Source organism: Ambystoma mexicanum, chromosome 2p, assembly GCF_040938575.1.
Source record: "Ambystoma mexicanum isolate Mex_15411 chromosome 2p, UKY_AmexF1_1, whole genome shotgun sequence".
In the NCBI taxonomy this organism is placed as follows: domain Eukaryota; kingdom Metazoa; phylum Chordata; class Amphibia; order Caudata; family Ambystomatidae; genus Ambystoma; species Ambystoma mexicanum.
The window spans coordinates 1,197,500,989-1,197,516,654 of NC_090923.1; positions in this window are offsets into that span (position 1 = coordinate 1,197,500,989).

Genomic DNA, 15,666 nt, shown 5'->3' on the forward strand with positions numbered 1-15,666 from the left:
TACCGCCGGACTCGTAATGAGGCCCAATGTTCGCAAGTATTTCAGCCTTGAATACAACATCCCTGAGGGCCTCGGATTTGAAACGTCAGGTGTTGAATGTCAGGACAGGTATCCCCAACCCCACCGATAGTGTGATTGGGGCATGGTCCGACAATGTGCGAGGTAGGATCTGGGACCCCTCCACCCTACCCATGCCCTCTTTTGACACAAAAAACAAGTCTATCCTAGATGAGCTGTCGTGTACAGACGAATAATAAGTGTATTCCCACTGTTAGGGGTGTAGCGTCCTCCAGGCATCGCAGATGTCAAGTGTCTTAATGTGGCCAAGTAGCCTACGTGCAGCACTGCACAGGGCACGGGGAGCAGTACCAGTCCTGTCCAGACAGTGTCTGGAATAAGATTTAAATCTCCTCCCCACAGAACCAGAGTTCCCACGTAGCCCAGCAGTATGGTGGTAATAGTATCAAAAAACTCGGAGACTCCACATTGGGGCAGTAGGTATTGACAAGTAGATATTCTGTGTTGACTAGTGTACAGTGTATTATCACATAGCGTCCTTCAGGGTCTGTGTAGCTTTTGTGTAATATAAACTTAATTGATTTGTGAATCATCGTGAGAACGCCCCTGGATTGGGTGGAATAAGAGGTAAAGAATCTAGCCGGGCCCCATGCCCGGGCCATGGTTCTTGGTATATGGCCATTGGAATGTGTCTCCTATAGAAGCAGTACCTTACAGCTATGCCTGTTAGCATAGGCCATGATTTTACGGCCCTTGGTGTGATTGCTTAACCCACGGACATTCCAGGACATTACGACGGTACCGTACATGTTTTAGTGACCATCCAAGATCCAGCAGTAGTGTGTGCCCCCAAAGTTGGAGTCGAAAGTGCGGTCGTAGCCCTTTAATGCACGCACCGTGCAACCTCGTATGCCTTTTTTAGATAACACCCCATTCCCACCCACCACCCTCACCACCAACCCAAGTTTAGCAGTGTAAACATCACCCACCCTTAACTGTTCACAGCTGAGCCGTCCCAATCTGGCCCAGCCTGTGCAGGAGCCCAACTGGGGCTAACACACAATAAAGGTTTGAAGAACAGTGCAATCGCAATGGGGTGCGCTATTGCCGTGTACTAGCATGCTTGGAGCCCAAAGGGATCCGTTGAAAGACAAGCAGTATTTGCTGTCTTATAATGCATTCCCTTGCATATCTTAATAGAAATTAAGGGTCTGAATGTGTATCATAGGAACATTGCAATTTGAACATCAATAGACAATCAACATAGTCATGGTGAGTAGTTCAATATTTCGATAGTTCGACAATGTGTGTCAGAGAGAATAGGTGACGTAAATACAGCCCGAGCTGTACAAAAAAAGGTAAATATAAGAACAGAGTAATTGTGAATAAGGTCAATGACCGGTGAAGTTCTCAATCCGCATGACAGCAGGACGATCGAAGGGAACAAGCCTCGGACAAAGATCAGTCATTGTCCATTATATCATCAGCGGGCGGACGAAGGGGAACATGTGCTTCTATGAATTTCACCGCTTCCGAGGGCACCGTAAAGAAATAAAGTTTGTTGTTGAATGTGAACTTCAAGCACGCAGGGAATAGAATGGAATATTTCTCTCCCTGAGCAGTTTTTTAACTCCGAGGAATTGGCGACGCTCCTGCTGCACTCCGGTCGAGAAGTCGGGGCAAATGCGGATCACTTGCGAGTCCATCCTGAGCTCTCCTTTCTCACGTGCAAGGCGGAAGATCTGGTTGCAGTCTTTAAAGCTTAGAATTTTCGCAATGATGGGCCTCAGGAAATCCCCAGGCTTGGGACGCAGAGCCAGCGCCCTGTGAGCCCTTTCGATGGTGAAGAACGGGACATATCAGGATTGCCCAATAGATCTTTCAAGAGGTTCTCGACAGCCAGTTCGAGTCGGCCCTTCAGCACATTTTTGATTCAACGTCATCACATTTGGCCTTTACCGACTTCATGTCCGTGACAAGGGTGGATACCGTACTCTGCAGTGTGGTTATATTGTCCTCATTAGCACTGATCCTGTTTTTAGTTTCCGTGATTCTCGTCCCTTGTTGATCTAGTTTGGCCCTGAGAGACGCCACATTTGCATTAATGTCCTCCAGCTTTTCGTGAAAGGCTGCAAAATTTCTAGCCATTGATTCCATCATGACCGTCAGGTCCGCAGGATGCCCCTCCACGGGGAGAGGTGCATCTACCTGGTTGCATGATGCGTGGGCAGAGTCAGACCTCAGGGTGGCTTTAGCAAATTTGTCCATGGCTCCAGTCTTACTGGTGTTCCTGGATCTGTTGGCCATTGTGTTGTATGAAGTCTGAGTACTCAAAGTGCAGTGGTAATTCATGTGTGGGTATTATACACTCTGAAGTCATGCGGTGCAGAAAACAAGATGGAGAAGCAGCTCTCTTGTCAGTGGCGTAGCAGCAGCCCACAGAGCTATCAGGCGAGGACTATCAATGCCCGGAGACGGGATTCAGAGGGGACAGTGCCAGGGGAGACAACCAAGCAGTTCACCCCAATGGCTCATAGGAGGCAAAATGGGCGCTACGGAACCAGAAGGTTAGTCCTTGTGAGGGAGTGGGGGGCAGCAGCCAGACCAAGGGGATCGCAGAGAGAGCCCACGCGCAATAACCTCCCCAACTCCTCACCTCAAGCTCGGCTCACGTCCGTGCCCAGGACCGGGATGGCACAGTCTTCAGTGAGCCCACACGGGGCCCGCACGGCGAACATACGTGGCGGCCGGCCCAGGCACTGCGTTGTCTCGAAAGGCTCCTCGGCCGTTAGGCGCGGCGGGAGCAGTGTCTCCAGAGGGTGCAGCAGTATCACAGGGGCTGCGGAGGAGGGCCAGGCAGAGGCGCCGCACGAGCGTAGAGCGGCGGACGGCCGCCGGGAGTCCAAGATGTCAGGCGCTGATGTCCCGCGTAGGATCTGCCCACGCGTGTCAGCGTAGGTCCCACAGGTGGTCCCTGCACACCAGGCACGGCCCCATCCCCCTGGCCGCTGGGCGCGGTGGGCCATAAAGAGAGTCAGGCAGGCAGGTGATGAGAGCCTGTGAGCCGCAGGGCCGCCGGCAGCAGCGGGAGTCACTCGGCGCCACCGCCCACATCCGCAGCACGAGGGCCCAGCCCGGCCCAACACTGGGGCAGCACTGGTGGACGAACACAGGGTCAGGAGGACCGACTCAGGTCCAGATTTCACAGGCAGGTAGCTCCGGGTGTCGGCAAGGTAGGAGCCGAGTCTGAAGACGGAGCAGAGTAGTTGACCGCAGATGTAGGCAGATGTAAAGCGGCAGCACACGGAGCTGGAAAGCTATGCAGCCATTTTGTCGGCTGCTCAACAGCGCCCCACTTCACCTTTTTATTTTTCTCACATTTGATTTTATACTTCTTCAATATTCAGGAACTATGGCAACAATTCAGCCCTATCTGTACGAGCCCATATATTCAGAAGAGGAAATGGTTGTGATAGAAATAATGGAGAATCAGATGAAAGATGTGACGCTCAATCACCTGAGTCTGATCCTAATTGCATGGGAGACCTTTCCACCTTGTGACCTGCCATTGTTGTGAGGTTATGCCAACTTTCGTGGAGAACTGCTGGTGTAGAGAAAACGCTGGCTGCATTGCCTGCATAGCCCAAGAAGACACACCACCACTATGCGTTACCCAGCTGCATGACTTCAGATCTGCCTTACAAGATCTGTGTTGTGAATGTGTTTTGAATGATGATGATCCTTATGCATGAACATCAAGCAACAGTTTGCCCTCGTAATCCAAGTAATTAGTATGTTTCCTCTTTTACATTGTATGTTCGACAACCGAGACAGCTAACATTATATGTTCTTATGCTACATCATTATAACTTCGATGGATCACTGCCGAAAGGATTTTTCTGGTATTTGAAAAAATGTCTTGTTCTAATATCAAGACAAAGTATTCAACATTATATTTAATGACCAAACAATTGCATTTCTTTTACTTTTAAGTTAAAAATAATATTTCCCTATGCGCCAAACAGTTTTTGCTGAAATGTGCGTTCCCATTTCTAATTCATCCCTACTTCAACACAAATGTACTGTCAGTAATTTGCTCAAAAAGTTATTTTTTAAAGCATAACAAAGCCTTACATTTTAGAAGACAGTGCAAACAAAATAAATGCAATTATTGGATTCATTCAAGTAAACTATTTCTGTCTCTCTTACACAGATGGTACAGGATTGTGGCCTATTGAGCGGTTACACGGTGGATTCGTGGAAGACGGATTCCGCATTCGCCGAGTAATACCTGCCTGTGTGGTTCATGCCATTCATGAGACATTCCCCAGTGACTTCGGACAATACAAGGGATTTATACAGACAGTACCTCAACCACAGCAGTACAATTTGTAGTTTGTCAATGACATCAACCTTACAAAACTAAATAAAATAACAGGTAATATGAAAAGTTATTAAAAATAAATTATAAGTCACCAACACGTCAACACATCGAATAATTATTAATGTATGCTATAACGAGAAGATCATGAAAGATCAGTGTTCTTTGACTATGTTCCAGGCCTATTGTGCTCCCCTCATCCACCCCCTCTGCTATCAATAGCAGTTTTCACCTGTGGCCATGCACCCGCAAGGGGGCTGGATGGGTGGGAACGGACAAGGTGCTGATTACCATGTAGCCCTAAAAGGGTTCTTTCGCACGGGGACCATTGGCCACATGGCCACCCCAGGCCCAGTGTCTCCAGTCTCCCCTTTGAAGACCTGTCTCCACAATCAACATATGTATGCGTTCTTTGACCATGTTCTGGGCCTATTACGCTCACCTTATCTGGATCCATCCCCCCTACGGTATCAAAGCCAGTTTGCACCTGTGGCCGTGTGCTCGCAAAAGGGGCAGGGCTGGTTGGGAACGAACAAGGTGCCGATTACCATGTACACATCAAAGGGTTCTTTCGCATGGGCACCATTGGCCATATGGCAATCCCAGGCCTGGTGTCTCCAGTATCCCCTTTGAAGACCTGTCTCCTTAATCAACATATGTATGTGTCCTTTGAACATGGTCCGGGCCTATTACGCTCGCCTCATCCACATCCATCCCCCCTCCAGTATCCATGGCAGTTCATACCTGTGATCATGTGCTTGCATGGGGTCTAGGCTGGTTGGGAACAAACACATCAAACATTCAGATAGCGGCTGGGTGGGTGGATTAGAACATGTCAAACATTCACATACACACCCACATTTCTAAGCGTTTATAAACACTTGTTTAGCAAGAAAGCATCTCTGCAATCTACAACGGATATCGTCATTATCCACTTTTTACCTTGGTTGCTGAATCAGCTCATCTATTTTTCCAAGTAATGGTTAGTGAACTATTGGTTCCTCGAGTGTCATCATTTTCAGCTCAGCACTTTCCAATTGCCTTTTACTCCATGTAAATTGCATTCTCATTTGAATTTATCTCAAAGACTTTCCCATTATCAACCTTTCTATGTATTTTTATCTCTGGAATGAGCACATCGCATCACAGTGTATTGTTTGCAAATGTAATGTTTCGTAATCCATGTTTTAAATGCACATTTTCTTTATGTGGATCAAAGGTTGTTCAGTGTACCAGTAATACGTTTCTTCTTGTTGTAGACCAATGATGTTTGAATAATTTGATTGCTATGATGGTTACAGTAGGTTACAGTGCATTCTTCAAAGTCTAACAAAACGTTTACTATTAAAGCTGAGTGATGGTTGATTTGCTCACTGTGATATTTATTAATTGTAATCTTTATTTTTTTTAATGGATCTTCTGGACACAATGCCTTCCTGCATCGTTTAAGGTTGCCCCAAATATAAGATATGTCAAAACTCCTGGTACAGGGATGCATGTTTTCCCAAAGGATATGACATTAATCAGAACATGGTTGTTGAACTGTGGATTTCCAGTGTATGAGATTGAAAGCAGAGCCAATGAAGTCTTGAGGGATGTAAGGTGCAAGCATTCCGTGTCTGCAACATGTACTTCTCAGAATATATGTACGAACCATCAAAGTACACTAAAAAGCATCAGCCCAGACTCCTTCACAAATTAATTCCCAATTGAGTTCCAACTGAATTTCAGCACACGGTGACTAGAGTGAGCAGTGTACGTTTAAATATTTATGTATGTTCATAAGTATGCAATTGGTCTGTATACATATGTCATCCAAATGATCACACAATTTATTGAAATAGTGTGCTAAAAGGTAACATGATGAAAGGTTTGACCTTTTTGGAATATTTGTATCGATATATTATTACACAATTTTCTATTGCGATACAATTTACAGTAGTCTTCAAATGTTTCACTTTCCACTACTTAGTGTATCCCTATTTTAGGGATACGTAAATGGTGCAGTGCAATGGGAGCCTTTTAAAATTTTAATATCGTCCTCTAAAAAATTGTTATTTTGGTAAATGTGTTGATTACCATGTCTGTCTTTACTAAGACCACACTCATGGAAGTACAAACTGTTACTACGGAGGAAACAACAGAGAACTTCTTTTAGAGTGTACGAAATGGTCTTAAATTTGAATACTAATGTATGTTTTCTATTGAACACTGATATGAATATATACATTGAAAGAAGGACTGAGATTCAACTTCGACAACTATTCTAGAATCAACATCAACCTCACTGCCCTTTCAAGTATTTATTTTACACTATTCCTTCAGATGGGACTACACAATACATTTACATGGTCAAGTTTAATCATTGTTATAGTTATAATATTAGCTATTGATATAAACTGGCACTTGTGATCATATCACAATATCGACTATGTTTTGCATGAAATGTTTTTGCTATATTTCTCTTACATCACAATTATAATGGCGATTATTTTGATACAGGGGATGCATGGACCTCAGCAATGCACTATTCTTTTATTGCAAACGGTGAGGAGGATGAGGTATGCAATGTGAGCATGTATTGAATTATATTAATAATTGTTGATTCATAATATTGTGCTTAAAATTAATAAGAAAATTGATAATGTATTTAGAATTTATAATAATTTCAACAAATTACAAAGCATCCAACTAACAACCTTGTTGTGTCAATCGCCCACACACATGCAACAATGACAGTAGTCCATCACTAAAACTTAGATTGTAAAAAAAATTACAAGGAATCTACATAGCGGTTAAGTGGAGCTTTGAAGTGGTCTGCCGGAGTGGACGATCTCTACAGTTTCTATTTCCTGGAGGTGTGTCCTGAGTGTTTGTGCAACCTGCATTGACCTTATAAGCTCACAGAACTGCAGTACGTGGAGCGGTTAAGTGGCACTTTGAAGTGGTCTGCCGGGGCAGAGGATCTCTACAGTTTCTATATCCTGGAGGTGTGTCCTGAGCGTTTGTGCAAACTGCATTGCCCTCATAAGCTCACAGAACTGCAGTACGTGGAACGGTTAAGTGGAGCTTTCAAGTGGTCTGCTGTGGCCCGCCGGAGGATGTCGAGGGATGACAATTAATTTACACACCTTGAAGTCTTGATCCCAGCTCTGTTTACAGGCTCTGTTGGCTTAAAGTACAGTGCTCGGAGTGACTGCTAAACTTGCTATCGCTGCTTGCTGTTTGCAATGCATTATGCATGGTTTATGCAGCGGCAAGCTTACGGGGCTTAACTCGGTGCCTTTGGGGGCACCTCAGGGGGATGGCGCTTTGAGCCCAGATAAGCCAAAGTCCCCCCATTTGGATGCTCGAATGATGTACAAGGGGGGGGACACCCACAGGGGGCCATCCTCTGCTAGCTCTGAACTCCCCCCCAAGTGGGCACCCCACGTAGGGTCTCTGTGACTGCCGATAATACTACCAAGCCGATTAGTGCTGATGGGTCATGCTCGCTAACCAATGTGGATTCGACAGGATCTATTAGACCGTATGGGCAAGAACCTTGTCTCGGAAGTGTCCATCTTGGCCCCAGTTGTTTCTTCCGAGCTCGCAAAAACAGTGCAGTTATCTCTGGGGGCAGCTCATCACAGCCTAATTTGGGAAGCCCTTTTTTCTAAGGACAAGGAATAGACGAGTTTCAGCTGTTTAAGCCCCCCCCCCCCAATTCAGTTCTGCGACCTCACTGCCAGAGGGTGATGCTTTTGTTATGACATGTCATGGCTCGCCTAACTTGACCAGTGCTCATAACATTTTTAATCAGCCTGGTCCTACCACAGCATGCTGCTCATCACCTTCCTCTGATGTGATGCATAACTACGACCTCAAAGATCGTCTAACTATGAGACATGATCGTCAGGCTCCGGAGGAGCCAGTGGTTGACGCTTTTTCTTTCCTGTTCTTTCAAGGTTATTGGATACTATGGACTGAGGTCATGATTCTAACATGTATGAATTGAGAGAAGTGCGGTCATCCTTAAAAGACTTACTTGCAAAGGTCCATTTTATTGAAGGCTTCATTTTGGCCTTAAGTGCTCCTGGAGTTATTTATGGTAAAAAATTGGCTTTTACTGTAAGCTCATTAAAAAGCTTGTTGTGGCTGAAGCTGAATGTTTGTCAAATATGCGCTACTCGTTGTTCGAGGATTTGCCATATGCTACTCATAAGGGGCCCACCCAGGGAGGAGATAGAGGACCTGGACATAATTCACGGGAACCTCTGACTATCAATGTAAAATTGGCTCGCTTAACTGCATCTGATGAAGGTCCCTCTCAGTCACACAAGCGAGTTGTGACGTATGATTGGTCACATATTATAAATTCTTTGCATGAGCATATCCCATCACAAAGGGGTCCTCAATAAATTACCCCTGTCAGTATTGTCTCTTGGAATACGCGTGGCTTTTGCCATCTCTGCTCTATAAGGACCTATGGAAAGAAGCTGACTTGGTTTGTATCCAAGAATCATTTATGTTGGATACCCCACTTGTGGATGGTTTTTCCATCCTGTATGAGCCAGCAAGGAAAGGGCCCAAAGGTAGGCCCTTTGGTGGTCTAATTAGTGCCTGGTGTGTCTCTCCTTGCTCAGAAATACACTTGTGGGTCATCCCGACATTTCAGGTAGTAAAACAACATGGCTGGACCCTCTTGATGAGGTTTTAAGGGTGCTTATTGTTTTAAATATTTACTAAAATCCTGTGTCGACTTTTTTGGCAGACTTTTTACTATTTATTACTAAAGTATGTGATTTTTATTCCTTATTGCCGGATGCGGGTTTTGTGATTATGGGTGATTTGAATTCTGAAAGTTTGGATGCTCATTGATACCCGCCCGGGTCCACCAGATGTTTTTCGCAATCCGCAAGAATCCGAGGGGTACTGTTTCGTGATCTATTGGATAGCTTGGATCTTGTCCCCTTAAATGGGAACATCTCGGGCAATGTCCCCCCTAATTATACTTGGACAGACGGCTCTCATCAATCTACTTTGGATTTTATATTTTCCGCTGCTCGCGTTACCTATTGTTGACCATTTTGAGGTAAGTCCCAATACTCATAGCGATCAAGCGCTGCTTAGGGTAAGCTTGGGAGGCATTGTTTAGCTGGCCTCTTGGCTCAGACATCTAGCTCTACAGAAATTAGCCCTTGCAATCATGCTGTAATTTGGCATCCCAAGTTTGCTGCCTGCTTTAACATTGAGATAGATCAAGACCTAGTGGATGGAGTCTTCATTGACATGTGTCCCCATTCCTTCACCCCTCATATGCAGGATATCCTCGTAGGATTGATCCTGCTGAGAAGTCTGACTGTGGATCGTAACCGTCTGGACTTTTCTCACAAGTTCAGGGCAGTTGTTTGTGTGAGGAAGAAAAAGCTGAAAGGGGAGATTAGGAAAGCTCGGAAATTGAGCCCTCATGCTGCTATGGTCATATCTAAGCTGAAGCAGGCTTATAGAAACTGGGCAAAGGGTCACTGTGCCTTATTCATACCAAAAGACGCAGAGGACATGTTAGTAGTCCTTGCCTCAAGAGATTCGGCCAACTTTTGGCAAATAATAAGAGGGGGTAATGTGCAATCCTCGTTGCAGCATCAGCCGATTTCTGGCTATCTGTGGGTGACTTATTTTAGTAACTTGTATGCTCCTGTGAGTCTCCCAGTGCTTTGTGTGTCTGGGAGTACGGGGGCATTCTCAGGCACGGCGGCTTCGGAGCTGCTAGGTATTCATCTTGCGGGGATCCAGAGCAGCCATTAGGAAGGCTAAGTCTTCGAATGGCCCTGATGGCCTTCCCAATTTAACATTAAAATCAGCCCTCTTATTATGGGCTGAGGTGTTGCTTCAATTATTTAGGAATGTTGTTGGGAGGGCCAGGTGCCCTTTCACTTGGAAGGAGGCCCTTGTAATGGTTGTAATGGTTATTTTTAAAAAGGGCGATAGAACGATACAGGGAATTACCACCCCATCTCCCTGTTGGATGCCTCCTACAAGATCTTTTCAGGATTTCTATTGTGCACGCTTGAAAGACGGGCAGTTGATGCTGATAAATTGGATATCAATCAATCAGGCTTTCGTAAGGGAACGAGTACAGCCTTGAACTGCCTTTTGATACAGCTTTTGAGGAACCAGGCGCTTAAGTCCAAGCGTACTTTGTTTCTGTCTTTTCTTGACATTTCAAAGGCGTTTGATTGTGTGGACCGTTCTAAGCTCTGGGGGAATGCTTAGGCCCTGGGGTTGTCCGGAAGCCCTGGTTCTCATGTTGGAGCTTTTGCGCAAAGATATCAGACTAAAAGTGAGGCTGGATCAAAGAGGTACATACTTAGGGTGGACTTCTGTGCACCGCGGTTTATGGCAGGGGTGCGTGTTAGTACCTTTTTTGTTCAATTTATACATCTTTGGAATAATGGCAGCACTAGCGGGTATTGTGGTCAATCCTCCTAGGTTGGGTCTTGTTAAAATCCATTATCTTCTTTATGCCGACGACCTTGTGTTGTTTGATTATACTGCAATAGGGCTTCAAAAAATCTTTGGTACTGGCGTATGATTTCTTTAGGGAACTTGGCCTGGACATTAGTGTGACCAAGTCTAAAGTCCTGGTTATTAATCATAGGAAGATTTTGTCGGGTACGCCTAATTTTAGGTGGTACATTAATGGTAAGAGAATGGACCAGGTGTGTGAGTTTAGGTATCTTGCGGGTGTGAGAAAAGCCAACTGGTCCTTGTCTCTGGCTAATCAGGCCTTGAAGCTTGATGCAATCTCGGCAGCCTATCAGCTTTGCATGCAAAATATATGGCAGCTTTTCACTATTGACCCCACTGAAAATGTATAATCAGGTGTTTGTTCCAAGGTTGACCTACGGGGCCGAGCTACGCAAAGTCGCCTTGGAATGGCATAGGATGGAGTCCCTCATTTGGAAGTGACTTTTTTCCCTTTCAATGGGTACTCAGTTTCCTGCGGTTCGGCACATTTTGGGCCTCACATCATCAGTGGATAAGCTTCTTTGGCGAACAACTGTACTTCTGCAATGTATACTGTTGCCCCAGCCTATACCTTAATTGTGCAACTGAATACACTGTATAATTGTGTGCCTCTTAAGGCATGGGTAACTTTTGTTTTGACTATGTTGAACGTGAGAGCAGTTTCGCTTGAAGAATTAGAACGTAATCCAGCTAAGGTTAAAAAAAAAAAAAAAAGATGTTATTTGGAAGTGACTGAATTGAAAAAAGGCAAAGGCTGCTCTCTTATAAGGTGTTTGAGCATTTCTCTTTGGATGTTAAACCCTTTAATTCCACCCAGAAATTCATGTTAAAACATGTCTCGATAAATCTCAGAAAGTTTTGGTTACACATTAAACTAAATTTGGTTCCAACAAATGATGTTTTAGGGCTTGGACTTGTGTTTCTCGTGAAGATCACCTGTGTCATTTTTGTAGATCCACTAGTGAAACCTTGTAGCATTTAATTGTTTCATTGTGTTAGCCCTTACTGCTGTATGTGAAAAAGCCTTTATGATTTATGATATATTTTAATAGTCGACCCTTGGTTCACCTGGGAAATGCTGTGGTGGACTTTATTATTAAACCCTAATGATTGTTTGGTAATTACTGCTATGAATTCTGTAAAGCTGCCTTTGCCCTTAATTGATATATATATTAGTTTTAAGATGGGTTATAAGAATTGTACTCATGTTTTGTGATATTGTATTAATATTGCTTTTGCGACGCTTACTGTTTTATGTGGACATGTGTGTAAAGTTTCTATTTTTTGGAAACTAGATCACACAAATACATTTAAAAAAAATTACATGGAATTTTTCAGTCTCTGAATGGTCTGTTTCTGTAAATAAACATTTGCTGCCTGCCTGAAGCTCAATAGGTACAAAAAAACATTATAATACAACATACTTTAAGCAGCAACATTGTATTCACTTTTTTTGCAGGATGATCTCACACCAATTCCCTGTGACATCTCAGAAACTCAGCCAGTACAATTTCAAATATCTATTTTTGGGGTAAAACCTTACATCTACACAGTGTTTGACTATCTTATTAACAATGTATGTTTTATCAAAGTTTTCACTCAAAAATGTATTCAAACGATTTATCAGATCTGTTTTCAATGTTTAACTGATGTTGTAAAGTTGACAGTCATAAGAACTAAACATTCTCAGGATGTACTTTTTAAGATCAAAGATTTGAACATTAAATTGTTTAACTATTACATTTTTTGGTTGAATTTGTTATTTTTTCAAGGAGTGTACTACTGAAGCTGTTGAGATTGAAGAGACACACAGACCGGCGGTATACATATGATATTGTATTCCTTTAATAATACAATTTGAGGTTGTAATTCATATATTATGTAACTGTGCTATACATTAAGCATATTTTTTTTATTTGATTAGAGGCCTAGGAAGAACAGGAACAGAAAGACTCAGACAACACTGCAAACAAATGATGTTGCTTGCCAAACCAATGTCACTTGGGAGCAACTACATTTTGAGGCTCAGCATGCTCGTCTTAATATTCTGAGCCTGGATGCAGATGCCCAGTAGCCAGAATCTGAACTGAATGTCACCAGTGACCCATGAAATGTAACCATGGATCAATGTACAGCACACACCATCCCCCCGAAGAGACAGACAACACAGAAGACCCGCTCACACAAACCACACCCATTAAAAAAAGAACAAAAAAAAGAAAAGAGACCACGTTCCCTGTTTCCCCAATACATGCTGAAAATCTGGAAATATCACTGAAATAACTGAAGCATCTTTGGAATAGATTGACACATGTGTTCATGATCTGGACTTCCCTCTTCCTAGTGTGGAGGACTTGTCTACCCCCATTGAATTGCAAACCACTATACTGCAGGACGATTGGCTATGAAGGGAGCCAAAATACCTTGTATTCAACTGCTCCCAGCTAGAGATTATCAAAATGATTAAATGCGATAATAAATTACGGTGGAGGATTTGTGGGGAGCCATTGGTAGAGTTTACTCATGTAGTCAAAGGCACCATACTGAAGATCAAGGTTAGCTGCGTCCACCAACATAACACTTGTTCATGGTCTGCTCAACCTTCCATTGGAAACGTGCCTGCTGGAAATACTTTGTTTATCTGCTTTGTTGTTTAGTGGATCAACGTTCAGTAAAATGTCAAGTTGCTGTAAATTTGTGGGACTTGAGTTCCTTGCTAAAAGCCCATACTACAAATATCAGAGCAATTTCTTGTTCTCCACTATTAGCCAGGTCTGGAATCTCGAACAGATATCAATGGACAATGCTCTCGCGGGCAAAAGGCTCAGGCGTGCTGGGGATGGACGGTACGACAATCTTGGTTTCTCTGCTAAATACTGCATTTACCACTTCCAAGACAGGGAAAGGAAATAAAATAGTGAGTTCAGCCATCGTACAGGTTTCTGAATGTACATCTTCTGTTGCAATGGAGAAATATAGTTTCATTAAATCCATTGAGCTTCTGCAATCCAGGGGAATGCAAATAGACCTGAGAGCCACTGACAGGCACATTGGAATAGCAAAGGCCATCATGCGAGAGTAGTTCCCAGACATAAATCATCAATATGATATATGGCACATTGCAAAATCAATATCTAAAAAAATGTACAGCTGCTGGGGAAAGAAAGGGCACAGAAAACATTTTAAATTGGCCACAGTCTATCAGCAACCATCTTTGGTGGAGCTCAAAAACTTGTGAAGGTTCTGTAGATATTCTTTTTTGAAAAGTGGCGTTCAATGCTGCACCATTGTTCAAACATGCACTCTTGGGATTAAAACGAACATTTCCACAAATGTGTACGTGGACCTGGACCTTTGAGTAAGGAACAGGAGCCTAAGAAAAAGTGGTTAGTGCCAGACTCCCCTCCTCACACAGCATTTGAGAATATTGTGTGCAACAAAACACTTTCAAGAGACATTAAGGGACTCACAGAATTCTGCCACACTGGAGATTTAGAGGTGTTCCAGAATATGTTAATGTTAAAGGTATTTGTACCGAGCACCGTCACCAATGAATTGGTCCCCGGCGCTCAGGTGGACCTGCAAACAAGAAAGTGGGGGGGTTAATCAGGTGAAACAGGAGTAGGAAAGTGAGAACAGTGATGTGCTGTTGGCAGCTTCAGTTCGGTTTTTACTGTGCACTGAGCTTGGGTGTGAATATCGGATCGATTAGAGTCCTTATGTACTGTTGGTGCGAGTTGTGTTTGTTTGTTGTTGCAGTGTGGTGAAGTGCGTGCGTTTTGCCGTTCGAGAAGGTTGTTGTGTGGATTTTTGAGTGAGTTAAGTATGCAGAAATTTGAGCTTTTGGGTTAGTGGGTTATATGACTCAAAGTCCTTATAATTCTTGTTCTATGTATCCGGTTATCCTATGGAGTAGACATATTTGTTCTCTTTTTCTTTCCTGTCCACCTAATTGTTAGGAGTGATGGCGTGGCAAGTTCCCAGCTGTGTTATTTCTGACATTTGTGTACCAGGTTGAGGCGTGCATTGTCCCCCCCACTCTGGTATTAGTGATGTATTTTTACAATCACCTGTTCCCTTCCTATCTATTTCCTGTCAGTGATCCATTTCTGCCTGTGTTTACTTTGTGATCTCTTGTGTTATGTATGTTCTTTGGTAGCTCGTTCCAGGTTTTTGGGGTGCAGTGAGGGAAAGAGGATGCTCTGAATTTTCTTTTGTTGTATGGGTTTGGTTCCAAACGGATGTCGCTGCTGGATCTGAACCTAAAGTACCGGCATAAAAGGTTGCATTTTGGCATAGATGGTTGGAGGCCAGAACAAGACTGGCAGTACATGCTCACAATGAGAATGCTGGTAGGGAACAAACCAAAACTGCAGGAACTTTTGGGATGCTGTGTTACAACATGGCATTTACATAAAGAAGCAAACAGTGGGTGGCAAAGCCAATATTCCAGCAGATGTTAAATATCTGACATGGATTGCGCTGGCAATGCATATGCATGGAATGGCTTAGGATTTCATTCCCACGGCCTAGTATATGCCACAAAACATTGCAAAAGTGGTTTGTCCTCCAAAACTTGAACTTGTTGAAAGGTTGAGTTCAAGATTCAAATGATGTGTTGCAGTCTTTACAATTTTATCCAAAGCAAGTTTCAATCGTTTGTGTAACATTTGGCAACTGCAATGATCACACAGAAATTGTAATGTTATAATATTTGAAATGTAATTATTGAAGGATTTGTTTGTGATGTAATGTTA